The 14328-nt window shown below is 44.9% G+C and overlaps 1 protein-coding gene across 2 annotated transcripts in view; it reads left to right on the top strand.

The window, feature by feature from the left end:
* GCGR (glucagon receptor) overlaps positions 1-14328 on the top strand; it is a 49883-nt gene that overhangs the window by 1140 nt on the left and 34415 nt on the right. The gene's annotated exons all lie outside the window — the stretch shown is intronic.

The raw sequence follows: 14328 nt of genomic DNA, 5'->3' as shown, positions 1-14328 counted from the left end.
CAGAAACAACAGTATCTTGTGACATCTTAAAGACTGCTTAAAGAACAAATATTTATTACTCCATAAAGCTTTTAGTGGATTACACTCCACTCCGGATGGTTCCTCTGCCGCTGATTCTGGTCCTTGTTTTGTGCCATCATCCCCTGGTGTGTTTTCCGTGTTACCGGCGGCGCCGTCCCCTGCTCGGGGAACCCGGTCACAAGCAGGGAGCCCTCTCCTGTGCCTTCTCCTCGGCCCCTTAGCAGCAACCTGGCCACGCAGCCAGCCTCCCAACACCTGGCCGGACTTGATGAATACTAATGACAATCTGCTCTGCCTGCGGGAGGAAAGGTGGCGGGGGGGGGGGGGGGAGAACCGTGTGCCCGTGGCCTGGGCAAACAACATTTTGAGAATGCGCTTGTCCCACGTGAACCGTCACCAGGAGGTGTGTGGGGGGGGAACAACTGGTGGAAATAATTAGTTTAATAAAGGGTAAACATGGAAGAATTAGTTCCTAATGTACAGGGATCTGCGGGTGGGTGTCTATGTCTGTATATGTATGCTGTGTGATTCCCAGCATGGTGTAGTCGATAGTGTTGGACTAAGGACTCAAGAGACCTGGATTCAAACCCTTACTTGGCTGTGGAAACTCAGGTGTATGAGTGTACACATGTGTGTGTGTGTGTGTGTGTGTGTAACGGGTAAAACCTCTTGTTAAACATCTCACTCACCTTGATGTTCGGGGTCACTCTGTTGGCCCCTAACAAGAATATATTGTTGTTAATGTCATCCAGTAGTGCAAAGGGACAAACAACATGAGCCTGGACCTGTGGTGTCTTAAAGGTTAACACATTTATTAGGCAATAAGAGTTTGCAGCACTTGCTGAAGTGAGCTTTAGTTCACAAAAGTTGATGTGATAGATACGCTTCAAGGTGCCACAAGAGTCTGTGTTTGCTTCTGCTGCAACAGAGTAAGGGGGCTGCTCTCTTTTGGGAAAAAAAATCAGTTCAATGCACTGGGGAATGATAAACGGTTCTGTAGGTCTGCAAAATTCACTGAGAATGGAATCTAGCTGATCACTAGTACAAACGCCTCTAATGAATGTAGTTGTTCTTTGTTGTTGTTTTAAAGAAGTAGTGGGCAGAAGGCTACCTGTTTGAACAAAGTTTCTTGAAGAGGTAGTGTGTTGCTACTCATTCAGGCAAGTCAGTCTGAAGTGCTCAACAGCGTGTGTAGAGTATAATCCTCCTATGGCCCCTTGCGGAAGTTAGAAAGGATAAGTAGGATTTTCTCGTCTGGGTGTTTTTGTTGATATTCAAACTTGAGGTGCTAAAAATGGCCCTCCTTGTGTAAATGAACTCCTGGGCTGCTTGAGGACTGTGTTTAGGAATGTGTGGGGTTACACATTGGCTGGGTTTACCGACAATATTATTCCTATCAACATAGTACTATCTCCTGTGAAATTTCCTAAGCTTGCTGTTCCAACAACACGCAGACACACAGGATAACGGCAGGGCGCCTGCACCTAACACCCTTAGCCAAACCTGGTCTTTCACTTCCTTTTTGCTACAGCTGATGCCATTGCATTAATTGACCTGCATTTGGGTTTCTGTTTTGTTTTGTTTCATTTCATTTCTACTCTGCCTTTCTCCCAGTAGTGAGAGCACATCTACTGCCTGTAGGATCTGGGCATGGGGACACTTCAGTCTCTCCTTCTCTAGAATCGCCACCAAGGCAGGAGATTATGAAAACTAAGAGATCTGCAGCTATCGCACCAGTCTCTTGATGTGTATACAATGATATTTATATTTTCTTGTTGGCTTCCTGAGTTGGTTCTGACTACGAATCCTTATAAACTAGTCCAGGACAGCAGTGCGGAGGGGAGAGATATAAGTAACAAAGTCCTCTCTTTTTTTTCTAGGCTCAATTTCTCTTGCTTGAGTGTGATGATCTTTCGGTTTTGTATAGCAAATTCTCACAAAAGCCATTTGAGCAGTGAGATTCCTGTGAATTAAATTCTGGGTTTTGTAATATAGAATGGATCATCAACTCATCCTTTTAAAAATGCCTTGCAGGGCTTTTCCCTCCTCACTATATAATTCAATCCTCCTCCTTTGGTCCTTCCACTCCTAAATAGTCCCATCAAATGGTCTTGGCTGGGCGCATTATGAATATTTCTAAGTCCATCCAAAATGCATCATATACTTCTCTTGTAATAGATTTAAATGTCTGTACTCAGGAAACCAAATGCTTTACAGGAGAAAAACCCATAAATCTTCAAGGACAAAATGGATAAACTATGCTGGGCTGTAAATGTTTCAGCATTATGTGAAAGTGGAAGCGTGTCCTTAATCTGGTAGCATTTGCCAGTTTTTGAGGAATTTTAAACATTTGGTGGCAAGAGCATTTGGCATAGAGAACAGTATGTATGAGGGACTTGAAGTACATTTATGGGATTTGTTGCAAATGTTTAGAGAGCAAAAGTCTTGACTGTTGGAGAAAAAAAAAGTCCCACAAAGGCCACTTCTAATTTGTAAGCTTTCACATAGTACTGCTTCCTGATTCTAATAATTTTTTTTCTATAATGGAGAGAAGCCCAGAAATTGTAGGAGTTTCCTAAATTAAAATCAGAATTCTCAATAATAATAATAAATAAAGAAAAAGAAAAAAATCTATGTAGTAACATGTTTGTGTGTTACATGCCATCAGTGTGCATCTGAGTTATAGTGATCTTAACAGTGTTCGCAAGAAGTGAGATATTTAAGGAGCTGTCTTAGCAGTGCCATTCCATGGGGAGTTTTTTTGGCCAAGTGGGGAGTTGGACCCAAGTCTTCTCAGGCCTAGTCCGTCACTTTGTCCACTATACAATGCTGAGTACCTTGATGTGTAACATTTGACACTGTAAAGGTGATGCAATGGTGACTATAAACATTTCCAGACAGACAGATGTGCACACATGCTCTCCAATCTCAGTCATTCTACCTTTGCCTTGAGGTCTAATGCCATCCTTTGCTCAGAGATTCGTCATGCTAAATATCCACTCTTCTATCCTTCCTCCTGGCTTACTAAGCCCAAATGTGACAAACAACCTCCCACAATGCTTTCTTGCCTGCGTCATTCCAGCCATGTGCATTAGATCCTCTGTGTCTGAAGTACAATTGATGTGAGCAGAGCAAAGGATCTGCTCTGTGTATCTCATGCATTAACCTGGGTGCGTTAAAGAAGGATTGTGCCATCACACGTATTATTATTATTATTATTATTATTATTATTATTATTATTATTATTATTATTATTATTATTATTATTATTATTATTATTATTGGTCGGATGACACTCAAACCCTGCTGGAACACTGGTGATATGATATAATGCTAATTTGCCACAATGCCCTACCTGGCACAAGCCTTTATATAGCTTAGTGGAAAGCCATGTTTAGTTTAGTAGCTTGAGGGAGCCTTTCTGTTTGAGACTTGGTGGCTGCCCAAAGCTTCATTTGTGAAATGACAGCTAGAGTTCAGCTGTATCATGAAGCCCTGCTCTCTAAGACAGTGTGGTGTAAAGGTGGCTTATTGGTTCCAGGCACCAATAAGCCATGAAACTCACTGTATTAGCTTGGCCTGCCTCCTAAAATTATTCTGAGGGTAAAATGAGAGGGAAGACAGCTATGTTGTAAGCCACCTTGAGCTCACTGGAGGAAAAATGAGAAATCCTATGTAGCATATAAATAAATAAAGAGGATATGGCCTTAATCACTGATGGGCAGGGTCTGAATGGCTGGTCTCCATTGGTACACACTCAGAGGCAGTCTTCGCTTCAGATTTTTAAAAGCAACAGAATAAAATAGCACTCATGCAGTGGAATACATAGGGACCTGTTACACGCACAGCTCTCTTTCTCTTGACTAGACATGGGGGTATTCGTATACAAATACACCCTGCACAGGTAGACATAACAAGGGTCCGCCCCCCTGGGTCTAGACTGTCAACTCACCTTCCGCTGCTGCTGCAGACTCTGCACTCCTTTCCTATCGCTCCGGAGCTTGCAGTTGGCGAGCCGCTCCTGGCAGAAGGCGGGACAACAAGCCTCCCTGCCAGGTCGAAGAGTGGCTTGCCAACCAGGCACTCCAGAGCTATAGGAAGGGAGTGCAGAGCCCACAGCAGTAGCAGAAGGTGAGTGGACAGTCCGGCCCCAGGAGGCCGGACCCTCATTATGTCCACCTGTGCGGGGGGGGGGGGTATTCGTATACGAATACTCTCCCATCTCTAGTCTTAACTTTTCTGTGCTCACTTCCAGAACACATTCAAATGTCTATGATCACTTCCCTGCCAATCCAAAATTATTAATTTTCTTTCAGCGCCTCTTGATATTTTATCACATAACCAGAAACATCTGGTAGTTCATTTGCAATAGTATAACAAAATTTCAGTTTGACTTGAAAAACCGACTGGAGGGCATAGTGATTCTGTTGCATCCTTGTCTCACTGCATGCCCACGAGATGGTTCACTCAGGCTACATAAGGGCCCAGATCCAAGGTGATGCGAACTGGATTGCAGCTTCCAGCATCCAGCAGTGGTTTCTCCAACAGAATCCTCCGCCTGACAAAAAACAACATTCCAATTGAAATTATTCATTGACCATGCAATCCAAACAGTGCAAGTTTACTCGGAAGAAAGTCATGCTGTGTTCAGTGAGACTTACTCTGTGTTAGATATGAACAGGATTGCAGTCTTCAACTCATAGTGCTAAAGGATTCCACATAAACCCAGATGGGGAATATTCTATTCCACAGACATCGTAAAGAAGGTAAATCCATGTGCAGTGTGATTCTATGGGAGGGATATATGTGAGCGATCTGAAGCCAGAGAAAAGACCTTGTTCCAAAGCCCTGCTTGGATATACTGGCAGGATACGAGGTAGGGAGAAAAAAAAATGCTTTTATCTCCAATTTTGGTTCCCCATTCCAATTTTTCTCCTGTTGGTTGTAATGAAAGTGAAACTGTGGCTGCCAGCTATAGGGCATCCTCTCCACACCATTCCAGGGGCCGATGGGAGGAGTATAGGAAGCATATGGATCCTGTGGGTTCTTCCCAGGCTTGCCCAAAGAACATCCCTGTTTTGCTTTTGCCAGCCTTGGAGAACCAAGGGCCATGGGACATTTTGCTGTTGCTGGAAGAGGAGGGGATTCCAAGGCTGGACTGTCTGAAGCCAGGCCTCTTGTTTTCATCCCTCCGAGGAGGCCTCCACCACCCTATGGCCTCAGGGATGCCCTCCCAGGGATCAATGGAATGCAGCATAAATGTCTTTGTACAAACATTTGTGGAGCAATAGTTTCTGGAAATAGTTTCAGGAGGGGGTTCAAAGCTCTTCCTTTAGCAGAAAAGAGACAAATACAAGTGGGTATTCAACAGATCTGGGCAAACCATGTCCCCTGGCTGCTCTCTGTGCAGCCTGTAAGCTCTGTAAGAGTGCCTGCTTTTAAAAATTCCCAGTGTCATCCAGTGGATCAGTCATCAGCTGGCCAGTGGGGGAACAGACTGGGGACGAGATTAAAGCTTCTCTCCTCTTTGCTGTGCAGTTCCTCAAAAACTACTCCCTGTGTGTGAGATTTTAGTGGTTTGATCAACAGTGTTCCCCCAGCCTTGTCTTCGGATTGTGTATAAGTACCACACATGACCTTTTTCTTTGTCGACTTATGAAGTTAGCTTCTTGCCTCATCAGAGATTTGAATCCGGATCTTCCCACTCCTGTCCCAAAGCATCTAACCCTCAGCTCCTCTATGTGGTGCCTGTGGGCACCACCATGCCTGTGATTCTTTCCTTTAGGGCTCAACGTCTCCACACCACTTCTCCTGTTTCTTTAAAAAGTAAGATCTGTAAAAAGTTGATTGTTTGTTTTTAATAGCAAGGCTTATGTTCTGTGAAATGGGTATTTTGATGTGCTTTGTTGGGGCAAGTATGCAACTGGGCAATAAGGCTTAGAGCCCATCTCCATTTCTTGAAGAGGTTGACTTGTCTCCGAATCACCTCCTGTGAAACGAGTGTTGAAGCAAAAAACTATGCATTCGAAAGTGTTGTGGGGTTTTTTCCCCCCTGGAGCTCAGGCCTTGCAGGTCTATCTCGTATTTGACTTCTCAGACTGGTTACTTCTCTTTCACCCTCAGTGGTTTGCCTTTATTACGGGGAACAGGTTTGCTGTCACTGGTGAGATGGTCCATCTTTTTGTGAATGGGCCAACTCTCTCTGCTGATTTGGTCAGGACTCCCATGGTAGACCCCCCAAATTACATATGTGCGAAAGATTGGGGAAGACCATGCTTTAAGCACTGCACTGTACTGAGTCAATACGCTGTAAGGTTTGATCCTCCACTACTTGAAACATTTTCCGGAGTTGAGCCTGCCACGGAAAGAGAAAGATGCCTGCCTGCATAGGTGCTTTCTAGCTTTTGTTCTTGCCTGCTGAGAGATAGACTGCAGGTGACTCTGGGTTGCTGCCTCCTTTCTTCATGCAAACGGCCCTTGCATAGCTAGGAGGCCAAAGTGTCAATGCTATTCTTACAGCCACGGGGAGTGAGTGCTGAACACCATTGCCTGGGGTGGGACATGGGTGGCCCTGACCAGGGTCCTTTGGGTTCAGTCTCAGCCCCTCCACGGTGCCCTTTGTGCCTCCGTTCCAAGCCAGGCTGTGTCAACAGAGGGATTGCAAAGGGTTCTGTTTGAACAGGCCTTACTCACTCTCAGACCTTGTAAGCTGCCCGTGCAGGACAATAACAACTGCTGCAATGCCGTCTGCCTTTGCCGCTCTCTGAAATCCATCAGGCTCCAAGCCAAAAAGATCCGCAGCACTCACTAGGAGGCAGAGGTTCATCCTGGGAGGAGAGGGCTCCTTGTGGTCCATCTTCCAGCCAGTTGTGATCACCGTTGCATGTCTTGCAAGATCACAGCTTGTGCATTTGCTTCAAAAATGATTCATCCGCACTCTCTCGCTGTCAGGACTGGTCTCTCAACAGGCAGAGTTTAGCCGTCATTTCATAAGGCAGCTGCTGGGGGCCAGCGACGGTCACCTTTCCTAATGGTTTGTCCTAAGCCCTTAACCATTTCCCTCATCTAGAGGAAAGAACCACTTAGCCTGCCCTTTACTCCCTGAACTAGCCTTCTTTCCCTCAGGTATGGCAGGGGACACATGATCCAGCTGCTTGTAGTGAAATAAGATTCAACTGCCAGCACCGTCAGCTTCCGAACATGAAATGGGGGGGGGGAAGCACTTCCCCCTTTGCCTCAGGCAGCAAACTCTCTTGGGGCTGCCCTGCCTACAAGGCCTTTGGCCTGGCCTGAGCAGACCCTGATGCCTTGTTCAGAGACATCTCCCCAGTGTTGTGGCAGCAGCTCTCATCTCCCTGCCCGCCCCGCCACTGCCGCCACCACTTCTAGTAGTCTCCCCCTCCCCTTGGCAAAAAAGCAGTCATGTTGTGCCAGTGTGTTTTCGATTCTGGGTAGAGTAGGCAAAACAAAGAGAATTGGGTCTGAGAGGAAATACTCAGGCAGGAGCAATGTGACTCATGAACCCAAGCAGTTGCCAGTACTGTACGATAAGAGCCACACAGACCTCCTTCTGTAACTCCGAGCAAATGCTTGCCACAGAATCCTGGCTTGGCTGGGTTCTTGTCTGCACTAAGTCCTGCTGGCTGTTCTCCCTGTATTCTCCCGGCCCCACAAGCTGTCTGTGGAAAGGCACAGCTGACTCCTTGGAGGCCTACACCAGCTCTTCAGCCTCAGCTGGAGGGCCCAGAGATAGGCAGGATCCCTTGTCTAGCACCAAAGTCTGGTAGTAGTTGCATGACTGTGAGACTGGAAGGGTTTTGACTTCAGCTTCATAGGAAGGAAATCTATGGTGGCTGCAGTGCATTTTACCTTCCCTTCTGTGGGATTGATTGGCACAATTCCCCACAGTCGTGGGGCAAGGACAAGGGTGTCTGTGCAATAAGGTTTGTCTCAGAGGACCTGCCTGAGATGAGAGACCAAATTTGTGACTGAACTAGTCACCAGGTGGTTTGCCACTTACTTGGCTTTCTCCTCAGCTTTGTTTAGGAGAATAAATTCTCTTGGGAACCACATGCTGACTACTAATTATTTATTGGTTACTTCACCTCTTTACTCCACTGAGATCAAGGGTTTACTCCAAGAGATCAAGAGATTAAGGCTGTCCTTCTTCTCCACTTCATCATCATAAAGTTAGAGTGAAAGAGAACGAATAGCCCAGGGTCTCCTGGTGAGTTAGATGGCCCAATAGGGACTTCAGTCTGGATCTCCCATGTCTCAGTCCAACATGCCTAGCCGCTACATCAGGCTGGCTCTCTATTCAGTGTGATCTCCTCCATCTCTTCCTCTTCATGACTGCCATCATCACTGCTTCTCAGACCCATCTGTAGATGCACAAGGAAAAAGGAACTTTCATTTGGAATAATAATAATAATAATGATAATCATCATCATCATCTGAGATGGTATTGTTTAAAATTAGGATAAATTCATACATCTTCTGAAACAAGGTAGGCTGATTTTAGGTCCACCTGGAAAACAGTGAGGCAGTGATACCTTTCTTCCCACCAAACCTTTGAACATTGTCAGTGACACCATTGTTTCTCACATTGTTGTTTCACGTTTCGTACCTCACAGAGACAATTAAGAGAGAACTGTTTCCATTTCCCTATAGTAGAAGAAGCTGCTGGTCTTGTTATTCCTTTAGCCTTGTCCTCAGAGCTACCCTCCTTCACCCAGAGGACCAAATGCCCCCAACCCTCAGAACCCATTATATGCGGGAGAATATTATCACTCATGCATGATGAAAAGCGAACAAACAAAAATGAAGTCTGGTGGCACCTTGAAGAGTTACAGATCTATTTTAGCTTTAACTTTTGTGGATCACATCCAGTACTTCAGAGGCAATCTAATCTACAGATCCACAAAATAAATCTTAGTAAATAAAGGTCCTACAAGATTTTGCTGTTGTTTGATTTTTGTTGTTCATGCTGAAGCAGACTATAACGTGGCTGCCTCCCTGAACATTTTCAATCATGCTGCTGCCTCTCTCTTTTCTTACATTTGATTTATCCTTCAGAATATCTCCATCCATGTGTGTAGGGCAGAGGAAATAATGATGAAGAAGAGGCAGCATCCTGGAAGCGCTTGCCTCCTCTTTTTAAAGCCCCCCCCCATCCAGTTCAATTCCGTCCAATGTCATTGCTAGCACCACATCAACATATCCCACTAAATGTTCAACAGACAGGCAGGGCTCTCGAAGGGCTTGTCCCTCCCATTCAAAATAGGTAAAGTTATTCACTTCCCTCTCCAATCTCACCAGACTATCTGTCCTCACCTCCAACTCCACTTTCCTGCCTCCAGTCCTGTCCGAGAGCTGAAACATTTCATCCCTTAGGTCAGTGCTTCCCAGCCTTGGGTCCCCAGATGTGCTTGGACTACAACTCCCATAAATCCTGCCCAACATAGCTAGTGGTGAAGGCTTCTGGGAGTGTCAGTCCAAGAATATATGGGGAAATAAGGTTGGGAACCATTGCCTTAGGAAGAAAGATTACAAAGTTGGGAAGACCCTTTCTGGCTTAGGAAGGAGGGCACAATAGGAATAAATGCGATATTCTCAATAGTGTAGAGAACACAGCGAAGGAGAAGCCCATGCACCTACCCTTTCACCTAACACCATCTCCACTGCAGCAGAATGGCTGGAGATTCAGGAGAGCCTGGGGAAAAAAAATTCTCACCCTGTCTGTAATTAAACTATGGAAACTGCTCCTCCAAAATATAGTGAAGGATGTAAACTTGCTTTAAAAGGTATTAGACAAATTCATCATGGCTCCTAGTAGTAGCTAGTTAGAAGGGCTTTATGTTGCCTCTTTGAACCAGAGGCAGTAGGTTTCAAAGTCTCAGTTGCTGGGGAATAGAAGTGGGGAGGACTATTTGTGTCCCTGTCCAATTTACGGGCTTCCCATTGGAGCATCTGGTCAGTCTCTTAGACTAGTGGTTCTTAACCTTTGTTACTCGGATGCTTTTGAACTGCAACTCCCAGAAACCCCATTCAGGACAGCTGGTGGTGAAGGCTTCTGGGAGTTGCAGTCCAAAACTCCTGAGTAACCCAAGGTTAAGAACCAGTGTCTTAGACTGGATCCCACACGGTTCTTCTTTATGTTGTGATACTCCCCACACTACCCAGGCTCGGGAATATCTTATCATCATTTCACAATATGGTGGTTGATCAGTAATTCCCTCCCAGGCTCTCCTTCCTTCTTTTCTAGTATAATAGAGGTTCTTGAAACCTCCTGGGGAAGGACCTGATAAAATCAAAGACAATTCTTTGCCAATTCTAAAGAAATAATTTGGTCTAGTAAATGCTGTTTATGTCACGGTGAAAAATGTGTTCAACATTGAACAGGGCTATCTTTGGCCTATTTTTTAAAAAATATAAACCACCCCTGCATCCTGACACTTGGGTAATTTAGAAAAATCAGTGTGCAGAGCTTTCCTTTCATGACCGAGTACAACAACAACAAAAAAGCGCCTGGCAAATTAGATTACCAACTATTTGCGACATCACAGAAGTGCCACCGCTAATCAGATATTTTCTATCATCATTGTGATTTTTACTCTACTCTTTTTCCACGGTCAAGCGAACAGGCAGGCCATTAGAAGATAATGAAGATGGGGAGTAAGAGGTAGTCGCCGGGCCATGAGGGCAGGTGGGTAAAAGGCGGCAGTGGGAATGGATACCTGGCAAAAGGAGACATGGAGGCGATGGATCTAATAATGGTCCTCCCCTAAGGCTGGCTGAAGCCATTTGATCCCAAGTGGGACATGAGTTGCTATTGGCAAAGCAAGCCTCATGCTGGCATCACATCAGTTCCTGCCTCAGACAGCCCCTCCCCTGCCAAACACTAAAGCCCCCGCTGGGTTGGATTGTTGCTCCAAGGTTCGTGCCAAGCCAGTCATGGAGTGTGTGCCATTAACGCACTAGGGGCTAATCCCTTTGTGTCTTAACAAGAGAGCAGCCTCCCCTCCCCCCCTTCTCCACAGCCTTTCTCTTGAGCAATCAAGGTCGGGGAGGGGGAGAGCATCTGTGTGTATGAGAGAGAGAGAGAGAGAGAGAGAAAATCAGAGGGAGAGAATCAGAGCAGTTCCAATACTTGTTTGTTGGGAGAAGACTCTGGAAGACAGAATATTCCATGTTACAGGGCCAGCATGGGTGGTGGTACAGTGCATCCCTCACTGACTAGGCTAGATAATTCCCCCACCACCACCTCAGGCACAATTACACACTTTTTGCAGGGACGCTTTATAAAAAGAGAATATCTTTTTCCTAAAACAAAAAGGCTACAGAAAAGCCCCTGTGCCCATGCTTTATCCCAGAACTGAAATGTGGCCTGACTGCAGAAGTCTGTGGTGTATGTATGTTTAGAGCAGAAGTGAGAACATTGAAGAATTTTTAATAGGAATCTTCCCCCCTCAAAAAAATAATACCGTAATGGTGCAATACTTCATGCCGTTAATGCCTGAGTAAGCACCAGTGAATGTCCAAATAAATATGTATAGGATCAAGCTGTACTTATGCTGTAAAACAAGGTGTAATGATATTCTGCGAAGTCAACACGCGGGTGTTCTGAATAAAAGAGAGGGAACAACAGACATCTGACAGTGTTGTTCCTAAGATTATATTGCCCTTCCCCAATCTGACACATCCCAGATGTCTCTGCTTCTAACCCCTCCCCATCAGTAGCAGCCAGCATGACTGTTGAATATGGCAACAGGGGTGACAAAGGCTATAGTCCAGTGCATCCAGAAGTCAGCGGACTGGGCAAATGGGGTTATAGCATCCAACCTACTCAGGAGTACTATAATGTTGGTACTTTTCTAGCCGTTTCTCAGAAGAACTTTTCTCATACTAAGGTAACAAAGGATGACACATTTAATTGAATTCAGTTGACAAACTGGAAGTCACCAGGACCGAATCACATACACTCAAGAGTTCTTAAACAACTGAAATGTGGAGTTGTTCATCTTCAAAGGGATTAAACCAGCCTCTTAGGTACTTCAGGACTAACCAGTGTAATGCTAAATTTTCAGAAGAACCCATAAAAAGTAGTTACAGTTGTCCTCAAGTGGAAGACATTATTAAGGCTACTAGAACTGCTGCTGGAAGAAGCAGCTTCAAACTAAGCTTTTATCATTCTATTCTAATTTTTCATTCAGCATTTTGTAATTTTGTCATTGACTTTATCAAGTCATGGGGGAGCTTAGTGTTAAAAAAAGAGAGAGAGACTACTGTAAACTTCAAGAGTTCCCAAGTAATCCTGATACCCCTCCTTGTTCCTCAGTGTTGAGTTCTCTGTTAGCAGGAGGAGTGATAGAAGATGCATAGCTGATGTGGATAACAGCCACCCTGAAGCTGTGGCTTTCCTTCCCTCCTTAGTCATATCTAATAATATGAAAGGTGTGGCATAGCTTCACCGTATTCCAAGGTTCCCTGACTTTATAGGTATTTGTTGTTGTTGTTGTTTAGTCATTAAGTTGTGTCCGACTCTTCGTGACACCATGGACCAGAGCATGCCAGGCCCTCCTGTCTTCCACTGCCTCCCGGAGTTTGGTCAGATTCATGTTGGTAGGGTATAGGTATAGTAAGCAATAAATGTAAGTGTGAAGAAGAAAATATCTCAGTACATTTGCATTTCTCAAGGTAGATACGACTCTTATATTTCTAAAGTGGTACAGGGAAGTCCAGGTCGAGACACGTAATAATGACACATATTCCATGACATCCAAGTCCATCCTTACTTGGGGAATTCATCACTACAAAATGCTTTGAGAAACAGTGGAGGAATGGAAGGCACATCAGTCTATTTATGGCTATTGGCTGTGATGACTAACAAGGGAACACCTGGTTGACAGGAAAGATGGGGAAAATGTGCTTTTTTGGACCACAACTCCCATGCAGAAAAAGCTATTTTTCCTGTCCCTGATCCTGAGACAGGATATATCTACTAACCTGATTATCTAGGCAAACATTAGAGGAAGACCATCTTCACCAAGCTCCACATGTGAGCTTTTGAAGGCACTTGGCTGACTGGCTGGAGATAAGAGTATAAGATTTTGTGGACCTTTGGCTTGAATAAGCAAAGGCAAATCTTTCCTTCTTAACAATGTTGAGATAGAACTTTCCAGACTCCCTTCAATACTTTCCTCTCAGGCTTTCCCCCAGGTATTCTATACCTAAGCCTCCCCTTTGTCCAGGAAGAGGTACCTGGAAAGTGGGGACAGGTTTACCAATCTGTTGGATTCAGAGACTCCTGTATACCACATTTTCAGTGCAGTGTTCACCCAGCCTGATTTGTGAGCTCTATGCCACGCGTTGGCCTTGCTGATTCTGTGTATGCAACAAGCGCAAGACCAGGTATGTAAGGCTAGAATAATGTGCACCATTAAATGGATTTCCAATTCAATGCCCTGGGACAGCTGGGCCCGGCTGGCTCTGTTTGCTACATTACCATAAAGCTGAAAGGACATGAATGGCCAAATGACAGTGATCTCAAGCACTCAAATCCAAATAAACAATGACATACCGATGGACAGGTACAATATCTAGGAGAGAGAGAAGTTTTCTTTGTTTTCCTTGGCTTATTTTCTGCTGCCAGCTCAACATAAATACCACAGCTTCCTGGTTGTAGAGAAATGTTGGCAACCTTTTCCTGTTAAACCAGAAGCATTCCTTGTCCTTGTTTTCTTGAATTGTGAATGGTGCCAACCAGGGATGGGAATGGACAGATTTCTTAGAAAGGTTAAAATAAATATGATAAAAGAGGCTTATGATGCACATATCAGCTGCAGCATTAATAGGTTGCCAGAATATGTACGACTCAGTATTTGAGGATGCGGTGTAACTGATACAGGTGTAATTCTGCAGTAACATCATTATTTTATTATTTCAACAATCCTTACACATTTGCACTCTCTCTCTCTCTCTCTCACACACACACACACACACGCACACGCACGCACGCGCGCGCGCGCGCACACACACACACACACACGCACACACACACACACACACACACACACAGACATCCTTTAATGCAGAAAATAGACTTTTTTCCCCAATGCAATCTATCCTTTCCTGGAGTTCACAAACTATATACTCATAGCATCCACACACACACTTTATATGAGTATTACTGAGAAGAGCAGCATTGTCATCTGCTTATGTCAGGAGCCAGGGCTGGAAAACATTTGGACCTCTAGCTGTTGGACCACAACTTCTATCTGTCCTAGCCAACATAGGTGATGGTGGGGA

This window comes from Pogona vitticeps, chromosome 2, assembly GCF_051106095.1.
Source record: "Pogona vitticeps strain Pit_001003342236 chromosome 2, PviZW2.1, whole genome shotgun sequence".
Classification (NCBI taxonomy): Eukaryota; Metazoa; Chordata; class Lepidosauria; order Squamata; family Agamidae; genus Pogona; species Pogona vitticeps.
The sequence above is the reverse complement of the archived record's forward strand: the minus strand, read 5'-3'. Positions and strand labels throughout refer to the sequence as shown.